This window comes from Ambystoma mexicanum, chromosome 12, assembly GCF_040938575.1.
Source record: "Ambystoma mexicanum isolate Mex_15411 chromosome 12, UKY_AmexF1_1, whole genome shotgun sequence".
Lineage (NCBI taxonomy): Eukaryota > Metazoa > Chordata > Amphibia > Caudata > Ambystomatidae > Ambystoma > Ambystoma mexicanum.
Window position 1 is genome coordinate 975,401,500 of NC_090936.1, and position 12,353 is coordinate 975,413,852.

Sequence of the window (12,353 nt, forward strand, 5' to 3'; positions counted from 1 at the left end):
GTCGGCACTGTCTCGGGACATTCAAAGGAGTGTAAGTAAACTGTTGTTTTAGCTCCGGGCCTAATTAATATAGCCCTTGTTCATGAGTTCTTCATCACTTGTTACAAGACCATGAAATTGTCCATATCGACAATGCTTTTAAGCTCAGTTGATTCAACTTTTGCTGGGTGCAGTTCTCTTTTTAGCCTTTAGGTACTTACTCACACTATCCGATATTGACTCTATGCCTTTTAGCCATCCAATATTTGGCATCAGTAAATGTTCTTGTTCTTCCTAAGGTTTGGGAAATATGTTCTTGCGCATGGTCTGCTTGTAGACTCCCTTTGTGCTTTTCCTTCATCTCTCGAAATAGCATCCTTGGTTCAAAGCCATTGTACTCCCCTATTTTGCAAGGAAAACAGCTTCTTTGTTGTCTTTCCATATTAAACTCTGGGCTCGCATTTTGAGGTAGTTGGGTTGAATGACATGAGCTGTCATCCATCTTGTTCTGATGGTAGTCCTAAACGTTGAACAGATAACTCTCATAAGGAAGCTTCTGTGTATTCTTCTTAACTTGCGTTTCAGAGAATTTACAGTTATTGACATGTGAACATTTCATTCTTCTTTGTATTCATAAATACTGCATCATGGAGTGCATGTTTATCTTAGTGCTTCAGTAACATCGTCATTCTTTTTTTTAAAAATAGGTTTATTTTTAAACAGGGCAGGGTGGCAACAGCACAGATTTACATTGAAGCATGTTATACATCATGTAAGGATCATGTCCCATCCCCCTCCCCCACCCTCTCTTACGGTTATCGAGCCTGGTTAGGTACCGGATGTCCATTTTGATTGTTCCTGTTCCCGGGGAACACCCTCATTGTCCAAGACCCTCCAGGCCAATTGAGGTTTATAGCTCAGGGCTGGGAATTCTCGGTCATAATCCAGAATTGGGCCCCAAATGTTTTGAAAACGGTGGAGGTGGCCTGCCCTGGTCGCCGTGACTTTTTCCGCGACCAATACATCCCATATTTTCACCCACCACAGGGGCAGGAGGGGACCATCCACAGATTTCCATGAGCGGGCAACGACTATTCTCCCTGCCAGGAGGCATTGAGTTAGTAACTTAGCTTTAGCTCCGGACCTTGGGTAAATCCCTGGGACAGGGGAGCCCAGGAGAATGGGTTCGGGTTCTAGTGGGAGCATTGTCTGGGTGATCTCCACAATGTTAGCTAAGCATTGCTTCCAAAAGATTTGGGCCTTTGGGCAGGTCCACCACATGTGGAAGAAGGTCCCTACCTGACCACATTGTCTCCAGCCGGCCGGGTCAAGTGTATGAGTCATATGATACAGCCTCAAGGGGGGGCATAGCACAATTTTGTAGGCCCATTCTCTGTTGGTGATGCAGGCTGATGAAGAGTGGGCACGGGTCCAAATGTCCACCCAGGCCTGGTCCACCATTGGATGACCTAGGTCTGCCTCTCATTGTGCCATGGAGCGAGTTTTTAGAGTAAGAGGATCCTTCTGAAGGCGCTTATACAGGGTAGAAATCTTACCTCGGGTTGGGAGATCTTTTAGGGTCAGCTCTGGGGCCGTAGGGGGGCAGGTAGCTGCTAGGCGGGTCTGACGGTGGAAGCACCAATGGCGCAGCTGTATATAGGTACATCTATCCTTCTCCTGAAGTCAGAATGTTTCCTTGCATTGTTCGAAAGGTGCGAGGGAGTCCTCCCTCAAAGAGCTGCCCCAAGGTCTCCAGGCCCCGTGCAATCCAGGTTTTAAAGTTTTGGGGGTTGGCACCTGGTGCGAAAGCCGGGTTCAAGAACACTGGAGATGAAGGGCTAAGTCCTCTTGGGATCCCCCTCAATTTCAGGGCTCTGACCCAAGTGTTTACAGTATTTTTGGTGGATGACAGTAGTCCCTGCCACTGCCACCGCATCAGGGGTGGTATGTGTGGGAGGAAGCGTAGAGGAAGGGGGAGGTGCCCCTCTTCCAGCTCCACCCATCTGGGGCGATTAGAGAGTATCTGCCACGCCTGGACGCACGCCAATTGTGCTGCTATCTGGTATCCTTGGAGATCTTGGACCCCCAGGGCACCAAGTCTTCCGTTGCCCAGCATTATTCCTTTGGGAATCTTAGCGTTTTTCCCCCTCCAGATGAATTGTAGCATCTTCCTCTGCAGGTTCCGAAGGGCTGGTGCTGGAATCATGACCGCGAGGGATGAGCATGCATACAGAAATCTGGGGAGCAAGTTCATCTTGCAGGCGGTAATCTGGCCATTAATCATATCTCTTGGGACGCCCAGCACTTCAAGTTGGTTTCCAGTTAAGTACTGCTTTGCCATGTGCTCTGGACTTTGTTGGACTTTGCTGCTCCTACCCACGTTTGCCTGCTTAAGAGGACTTCACAAGCCCCATCATCCGTGTAAAACAGCGTTCAGTGACTGTTTTCTGTGAACTTGATTGGCATTTCATTAAAAAAAAACGCCCCCTGCAGAGGATTGGCCGCCAGACTCTTCCCAAGCTCCTCTGCTATATCAGGCCGTTCACCTGCGCACAACGCGCGCGCACATGAGCAAGTACTCGTAAATACCGCTTTGCTGTGTGCTCTGGACTTTGTTGGACTTTGCCACGTTTGCCTGCTTAAGAGGACTTCACAAGCCCCATCATCCATGTAAAACAGGTGATTGAACATAGCAGCTGGACATTACCACTGCTGCAGGTGCTTCCAGTTCTGACAACTGTTTTCTGTTTTCTTAGCGTTCAGTGACTGTTTTCCGTGAACTTGATTAGCATTTCATTAAAAAAAAAACACCCCCAGCAGAGGATTGGCCGCTAGACTCTTCCCAAGCTCCTCTGCTATATCAGGCCGTTCACCCGCGCACAGCGCGCGCGCACACGAGCAAGTACTCGTAAGTACCGCTTTGCTGTTTCGCCGAGGCCGCCGAGCGGTCCAAGCGAGGTACTTGCATTTTAAGATCTTATTTGTGTGATAAACAGATATTTATTCATGGCTTTTTCAATATATAACTTGAAATCCAAAATTCCACCTGCATTGACAGGAAAAAATGTATGTACCATGCTTTCTTCCAAGGCCCCCCAGGCTCCGCCAGAGATATTGCCAGCCCCCAATTGTGAATATCAAACAAATATGGCTGTTGCAACGTCTCAGACTGAGGTAAAAGATTTGACAAACTCTCAAAGTCAGGGAGTTGTCAACTGTGCTTTGGAATCCACAACTATGACAAACAATAAGTCCCGGGGTATTTCAGACCAGACTATACTTAAGTCACTAAGAGCTTATGGTGTGCACTCCAAATATAATAGACCGCCGCTATTATCCCCAATTCCTTATCCGGCTCACTGTGGCGATCGCTCTGGCATTTCCATGTATGCGAGCCAGTGCGAGTCACCAATCTCTATCATGGAAGATAGAGCTGTTAAAATACACTACTTCAAGAGTCAATAGAACAGCCTGTCTGCTCACGTTCATCAAACTCTTCTGCCGGTTCCAATTTACCCTCCTTTGCAAAGCCTACACCACAGACCAACAATAAGATAAATCCTCAGTTAAGCGCTGTCCTGCCCCCTTGTTGCTCGCATGCATATAAAGCGGAAGTGGCGCTAACAGCCATGAACTCATCCGTGATCACCCTAATAAAACTCTTTGAGGTTCTTGATCACAGATTAGTATCACAATCTTTAAATCTGACTAAAATGGCCGAACAAATTGAGGAAAACCATACATTACTACATGAACGAATGGAACAAATATTAGCAAAAAATCAGAGCGTGACCAATTGATAGATGCATCTGTGCCAAGAGCACATAACATAGAGCACAGTCAACCAGAAGTGAAAACTACCCCAGTGTTGGTGCCTTCGACCAGATATTCTGATGCTTTAAGCCAAAAATTAACAGAAAGTTTGCCATGTCAATATAGCCAACCATCTAGAAATGAAGATGGCTATTTTGTTAATTTCCCTTTCAGTGCAAAGAAAACGTTGCAAGTAAGAAACAGCAAACATCATTCATTTATCTTTAAATGCAGAGAAAATGGACACTCAAGTTACGATCTAATCCGTCAAAGTGTTTTAAACATCTTTAGTGATGTCCATTCCTTGCGTGATATTGCCTCCCAAGACATTGAGCAAATTGAGTTTATTGCTGAACGAAATTGCTCAATAGTTCGTCTTTGGATACCATCGGAAGTGGTAGCCAACTTAATATGGCAAGCAAAAATGGATCTGTTTTAAAATGGATCTGTTTAATTAGACAGAGCTAGAATGGGTACTACACATGCAATCACCCATAAACCAAATATTTACCAACGTAATCATGCCCCTGACACTAGAGATGTAAATATGCACTCACAACATCATCAGTAACCATTAGTGTCAGCATTGCTCCAAGAGTGACATATTGCCAGCTGGAACTCAAGGGGCAATGCTCATTTGAAAACTGCAATATCCATGTTTCCGTATGTGTTTCAAATAATCGCTCTACAAGAGACATGGTTAACAAGTGTACCAATTTGGGATGGATATGAAATTGTATTATTACCCGCAAGAATGACTGGAGGTAGACCCGCTTCTGGCTTGTTGGTGGCGGTGGAGTTAAAAGCTGGACTTGCTATTGAAAAATTGAATTTTGAAGGGGACCACATTTTATTAGTATAAATCAAATGCGGTTTACAAACATTCGCTTTGATAAATGTATATCGGAACCCAGCAGCTCTTAAATACGAAATATTCTATGCGGGTCTAGAACGTACGATGCATTTGATACACCTTTCAAACGAAATCACACATACCGTCCTACAAGGTGATATCAATCTGGACTGTTTCAATTCAGAACGCCACCTTCAGCAAACTCAGACCTGGTCTGCCTTCATGGAAGAAAGGCAATTTATAATGGTAAATGGAGCTATTCATGGTGACATCCCTCCTAGCACAACATGGTTTTGAAACAACTCACTTCTACCATCGACTACATATATGTCGATCAAATTCTGTTTAAATATTTACAAATGCTGCCGATTATTGCTCTTCCATTTAGCGATCATAAAATGTTGGCCTTAACAATTATGACCACACTTCCATCCCCTAGAGTGGATACTTCTTGTCAAAACTTAATTTTGAATATGGCAAAAATAGAATAAGATGGACAGCCCCAAAACTCGCTTCATATAGGATTACCCTGGAAGGAAACGTGGATCGAGTATCACCTAAATCCTATGATGAATTATTGGATTGTTACACAAATACTCTATCTATATTGAAACATGGTTGCCCTAGATACAAACTTATGTTTGACAAAGAAATTGCTACGAAAAGAACAGCTTATCGCAGGCTGCGGCGAAGCATTATAGTCGCTCGCCTGCCTAACTGTAAAGAAGCTTTGAATAATGCCAAATATGTTTATAAAAACTGGTTAAAATCCCATAAACATCTCATGTTTCAAAAACGATGGTGAACGCATGGAACAGGCAATGGCAAATAAAAATTATGCCGAAATGTGGCAACTACTCAATAATCAGATCTCCGACGCACAGATAGATGCACAATTAAATGTGATTAGTGAAGACAAGTGGGTAGAACATTTTACCGAACTATATAACGATCCAAAGTTCCTGCCATCGTTGACCCAGCCCACGAACAACGGTGAGTGGAGGATGAACTTTGATATGTCTGATATTGAAGAATTTATCAGTCTGGCCAGCACATCTAGAGCTGCAGGCCCGGATGGTCTGACAAATCACATGTTCAAGGAAAATCCAACTGAATGGGCACAAATTCTATACCAAATTTTCTACCAAATAATCATCCATCAACAAATCCCAAAGTCATGGAAAACTTCATTAATACTACCAATATTCAAAAAAGGTGATCGCATGTCTCCCCAAAATTATCGCCCGATTGCACTACTAGATGCGCCGGGAAAAATGTTCACGAAGCTACTCCTAAAAGACTTTAATGCCTGGACAAGTGACAACAATTTCCGAGATCCCAATCAAATCGGGTTTGTGAGTGGAATGGGGACACAGGTCAACCTAATGTGCCTAAACGCAATAAAGGCTCAGTCTAACTACATTAGTCAACCATTATTTCTTGCATTTGTGGACCTACACTCTGCCTTTGACTCTATTTTAAGGGTCAAACTGTTTGAGAAGTTTTCTAGGGACTAGTGCCCACATAGTATAAGTACAATTTTTCAGGAATTACACACAAATACATCCATCCGTGTCAGATTATTGTTAAATGGTGTACTATCGAAAGAAATACACACAGCCCGAGGATTGAAGCAGGGGTGCTCGTTAGCCTCTTCTGTATTTAATTATTACATTCATGATCTCCAACAAGCCTTAAGTGAGGTGCAATCCGATTCACCCAAAATTGCAAAGATTGCCATAAAACACCTATTACATGCAGATGATTTAGTTTTGCTTTCAAACACACAAGTAGGGTTGCAAAAACTGTTATATGCTTTCCAAGAATACATAATCCAAACTGAGCTGAGAGTAAACTACGAAAAGACTCAAGTCATAGCCTGTTTTCCAATCAAAGGTGCCCAGAGACAGTTCAACTAGGCAGTGAATAGAGTACAACTAAAACAAGTCTCAATGTATACCTATTTGGGTACTTGCTTTGAAGTTGCCCCGAGTAATAAACAACAGATAAAAAACATTGAAATGAAGATTAACACCACTGTATCATAAACAAATATAATAATGCACAGATATGGAAAGTTCTCTATCAAACCTGCATGGTCGTACTGGAAACAAAAGGCTGTTCCAGCAATTTTATATGGTTTAGAATCTTTTCAAATTTCAACAAACTTTCAATTCAATAAGTGGGAGGCATCGTTTTGGAGACGAATACTGCAAATACCTAACTGTATCCCACATGTATGGATAAAATACGAATTGGGGTTGGTCTCATTAAAAGCGCTATACAACTGGAGGTGTTGTTCAATGTTCAGAAAGTGTTTAATTTTAACTAATGTAAACAGCGTATTGAGATTATTATCCACTGACATGTTTTCCTCCAACATCCCTTCATGGTGAATTGGATTGAATATGTATGTAAAATATTAACAAATATAGATGTTAGTATAGATCTATTGGTGTTAAATCCAGATAAAGTAAAAAGGATGCTTTACAATTTAGATTGGATTAACACATGTGATAAGTGTGTGCAATACAAAGAAGGAACCTTCAGTAGATTTCCACCAAAAAAATTGGGTACACTTGCATCTTATCTATTCAGATCACCATCGCCGCAATACAGACAGTCAATAATGCGATTACGTTTCAACTTGTGGCCAGTCAGGGAAGTTTTGGTTAAACAACAACAATTGGAGCCACATGGTAATATATGTGGGTTCTGTAATGACGTTGAAATATCAGAAACTCTTGAACATCTAATTACCGAATGTCCAGTATTGGATGCCTTGAGGCAAACTCATTGTGACAAACACTGCACATTTTTGGGTAATGTGCAATATACCAACTGTTGGACAATAATTCTAAGCAATGATTTTCCAGTGCTGCAGATTGCGACAGTGAATTTTTTGAATAGTTTACAATTGACATTGCCCTCGAAAGACCCTTGAATGGGTTAAACTACTATTGAATTGCCAACTCATTTCTTTTTTTTTCTTCTTCCCTTCCTTTTCTTCTTTTTCTTTCTTTCCCTTTTCTTTTTCTTTTATGTTAATGCAGCAAAAAGCTTGATGAACTGATTGTAATGTAAGAATACAATGACAAGAAATGCTAAGAAATGCAGTAATAACAGTATGATCACCTGAGATTTACTCTTATAAGTAGAGTATCATTTTAAATGTCAGGTGATCTGCTGCCAGCCGTTGTTTTTCGTGCTCGGTGTAATAAATGATTTGTTTTTAAATGATGTTAAAGTGAAACTATTTTTGTTATGATAAAAATGTAAATATTGAAAGGTTGATTAATTTCAACTAAAACAATAAAAAAGAAAATAGGGCACATGGGGATCAAGGCTTCTCGTTCCCTTGGGGTGATCCCCACCCCCAGACCCGCTGACTTGTCGAAGTTGATGGAGAAGCCAGTAACCTTTCCATAGTTGTGTATTTCCGCTAGAGCGTGTGTCAGTTAGGAGCAGGGTTCTGAAATGGTGAGAAGGACGGCGTCTGCATATAGCGAGAGTTTATGCTGTGATGGGCCAACCCGGTGGCTCTTGATTAAGTTATTCAATCTGATTATTTGGGCAAAGGGTTCCATGATTATAGCAAATAGCAATGGGGACAGCGGGCAGCCCTGTCTAGTTCCACTAGTTAGGGGTATTGGAGTAGAGAGGGTGCCATTGATTCTGGGGAGGGGCTTAGGCGATTTGTAGTTCACCAGGACCATGGTTCGGAACCCTTGCCCAAATCCAAAGGCCTCCAGAGTGAGCCTCATGAAGGTCCAGTCCACTTTGTCGAACACTTTGGTTGCGCCGAGGGCCATGAGCACTAGTCCCTGGGCATTTTGGGAAGCCAGATCCACCAAGTTCAAGGCTCTACGAATATTGTCACCTGTCGATCTATTCTTGATGAACCCCGTTTGATCAGGATGAATTATCTCAGGCAGAATGTGGGTGAAGCGTATCGCCAGGATCTTGGAATATATATTGGCATCAATATTCAACAGGGTGATTGGTCTATAGGAAGCAGGGTTCCTTGGGTCCCCTCCGGGTTTGGGTATAAGAACGGTAATTGATTCTTGCATGGAGTGGGTTATTGTCCCTGTGTCTCTGAAGGAGTTGAACAGCTGTGCTAGCGGAGCGAGGAGCTGGAGTTTAAACACCTTGTAGAGTTCTAGTGGTGTATCCGTCGGGGCCCGGGGCTCGAGATTTAAGGGATTTTATGGCTTCGTCTACTTCTTCACCTGAGATCGGGGCATCTAGGATGTCCCGGGGTGAGTCCCGGAGTCGTGGAGGAGCTGCCGTCTGTAGGTATTCTATTTGCTCCTGCAGATTCCGTGCCGGCGAGGTCATCACCTTTGTCAGGTGATCTGCTGCCAGCCGTTGTTTTTCGTGCTCGGTGTAATATATTTTGCCTTGTGGGTCCCGTAATCCAGCTATAGTGTTGCATCGTTTCGCCTTGGCCAGTTTAGCCACCAGACGTTTGTTTGCTTTATTGCTGTTTACATAGTAGAACTGTTTGGCTTTCGTTAATAGGTGCATCGAATTTTCAGCATACTGAGCCTTGATCTTTTTCTGCGCAGTACGAATGGCTTGTTGCGTCTTTGGGGACCAATCTTTTTCTTTATGCGCCTTCTCTGGCTTCTGTTCATCCTCGAGGACCAGGCGAGCCTGTCACCTGTTTTTGTGGAAAGCTACTCCCTGGGCTATCAGCTCCCCACGTATTACCGCTTTCGTAGCGTCCCAAGTGTTAGCCAGGGAGGTATCCTCGCTAGGGTTTTCTTTAAAGAAGTTTTTGATGGATTTCGCCATTGAGTCTCTTAACAGAATCTCGTTGAGTATTGGGTCGTATAGCGTCCATCTGCGTTGGGGGGCAGGTGAGGGCTCATGTACTCGTATCTTCAGGGTCACCGGGGCATGGTTGGACAGTATCCTTGAGCCTATGGTTACGTTATTGGCGTAGGCACACGTTTGCGGGGATGCCAGGAGAAGGTCTATTCTGGAGAACGTTCTGTGGATGTATGAATAGAAGGAGAAGTCTCTCTCTGAGGGGTGGAGAACGCGCCGTGAGTCCGCCACTTCCAGGGAGCTAAATAGATGTAAGAGTGCCAGGATAAAGTCACTGGAGGAAGGTCGGTGTGATTTGTCCTTTGCGGGATCAGGGACCCCATTGAAGTCGCCTCCAATCACTATCTGACTTTCTAGAAAAGGCGAAAGAGTGGAGCTCAACCCCTCGTAGAAGGTGGCCTGGCCCGTGTTTGGGGCGTACACCGCAACAAAGGAATATAGCTGTCCCCACAATAGGCATTTCACTGCCGTAAATCGACAGTTCGGGCAAGGTTTTGTGTCCAGAATCTGGGGATTTAGTCCCTTCCTGAAGAGAATCACTGTGCCCCCTTTCTTAGTGCCTCCAGAGGCGAGGAATTGTTTGGGAAAATGCGGCGAGTGTAGCCGTCCAAAGTCTGCTGGTAGAAGGTGCGTTTCCTGAAGCATGGCAACTGCTGTGTTTTCATCTTGGAGTTTTTGCAAGATGGATTTGCGTTTAGCAGTGGAGTTTAATCCTTTGACATTCAAGGAGACATATCTAAGAGTACAATGTTCCTGGGTGGAGGGCGAGGCCTCCGCTGGCTGTAGAAGGGGGGGTGGGATGGGTGTGGATCAGTCAACATCTTGAGGAGTCTGTAACCGCTTGCCGCCCTGCACCTGAGGTTTTTCATTCGGCCTCCAATGGGAGGGACAAAGTGTGAGTAAGGGGGGGGGTAGAATTATAGATCTGGCACCGCCCTTGGCCAACAGGGCCAAACAAGTATTTTCAGCCAACGTGGCTAAAACAAAAAGCAAACTTGATAAATCGTTCCAATGACTCATAGCTTGATTGTACCTTGGAAACAGGCATGGGCCGAGGGGGGTTGGGGGTCGTCTTGGCGGCTGTAAGGTTCATCGGTATTTACGTACATGGTGAGGCTCCATTGGGTGAAGGAAAAGTTCTGGGCTCCACGGAAGAGGAATAGTGTCGAGGAGGCCATTGGCGGAAAAGGTGCCGCAGGAGATAGGTCTCGGGTTCCTGGGGATTTGGGGATTTAAATGTTGTCAGTTTATGCGTTCCGTGTCTGTGTTGGATCATTTCCTTTTCCTGAATCTCAGGACCCTCGACCAGGAGTTCTGTTTCATTGTTGGTGGAGGCGTGTCCTTTATCAGTTGCCTTTTCTGAGGATGGGGTTTCTCCGGCGAAGTTGCATGCATAATTCTCTGCATCTTCAAGGTGACTCATTTTCCTTAGGGTGTCCTTGTAGGTGAACTGTACTGCTGTTGGGAAGGGCCATCTATATCGAATCTCTTGGTCTTGGAGGAAGGGAGCCAGGGGCCGGAGGGATCTCCTCTTTTGGAGAGTGAGAAGAGATAAATCTTGGTAGATCTGAAAGGAAGTGCCCTGGAAGGTTAATTCATCCCTAGTGCGGGTGATCAATGAAATAGCCTCCTTTGTGGTGAAGAAGTGGACCCCGGTAATGACGTCAGGAGGGGAGTCGGTTTTGACTCCACGACGCGGGCGTAACCTGTGGGTGCGATCCAGGAGGAGCTGAGACTTGTCTAATTGTGGGAGCAATGACTGGAAGAGGTCACCCACGTATTCCGCCAGGTTTGTGTCTGGGACCGAGGTTGGAATACCTCGGAGGTTGTTGCGTCATACTCTATTCTCACGGTCTTCCTGCTTGAATTCCAAAATTTCACATTTATCCTGTAGGGTCCTAATCGAGCGTGAATGTCGTCCAAGGAGACTGAGTGGTCCTGAGCGTGATCTTCGACCTCCCCCAATCTCCACTCAGTCTCTGTCACCCTTTGGTCAGTACGTTCCAGTTTTGTGGTAAGTTCGGTCATGCAAGACCTGAATTCAGATTTCATGTCGGCCATGAATGCTAGGATATCACCTTTGGTTGCAAGGGTCTTTTTTTCTTTCAGGGCTTTATGCGGAGTGGAGATGGGGGGCTCCTGCTTCTTGCTTTTGTCAGCTGATAATAGCATTGTGGCAATGTCCGGATTCTTACTGGATTTTGCTTCTTTAGCCATGGTGTATAAGGCGATAAGGTTGTTGTCCCAGTAATAATTAAGGGTGGCTGGGTGTTGTATGGCTCTGCCCACTCAGGGAAATGATGATTCGTTGATGCAGATGGTAAGGCTGCTGGAGGAAAAGTTATTCGGATTCCCAGATTGTGGGTGGTGGTAGGAGGGGCCCCTTTTAGGCAGGCAGGAGAGGCGGGGGAGTTGATGTGTGGGCCGGGTGCCCCAGGATATGATTCAGAGAGAGGGGGAGGGAAAGTTGGTGTGCAGGTTAGGCAAAAAGGAGAATTAATGCCAAATGGCTCCCTCCAGGGCCGTCTGTGTGCGCTGATCCTACTTCACTCAATCCGGGGTTTTAGTGGGAGTGAGGGCTCACTTGCTGGTTGTAGGGCCAGGCACTCCATTGCATTGGATCAATAGTGTCCCTGAGGCGGTGCTCCAGCGGGTTCCATCCGTGTCACTTGACCCGCTCGTGAGATGCTAAGAAGGGCAGGTACAGAGAGAGTTCTCACGGTCACGGTTCCTCTTCAAGGATGGCAAGTGGGCCGGGGCGCCCCAGGAGATGATTAAGGGGGGGCTGGGTGAAGCTTGTGTGGGTTGTCCCCACTTAGTACCATGGGGGGGCCCAGCAGCAGTGAGGGTCTCCCTGTTGGTGCCGGGACCT

At 45.1% G+C, this 12,353-nt stretch overlaps 1 protein-coding gene across 3 annotated transcripts in view; it reads right to left on the reverse strand.

The window, feature by feature from the left end:
- The window catches only part of SHANK3 (SH3 and multiple ankyrin repeat domains 3), a 3,072,962-nt gene that overhangs the window by 2,995,216 nt on the left and 65,393 nt on the right, over positions 1 to 12,353 (reverse strand). The window lies entirely within an intron of this gene.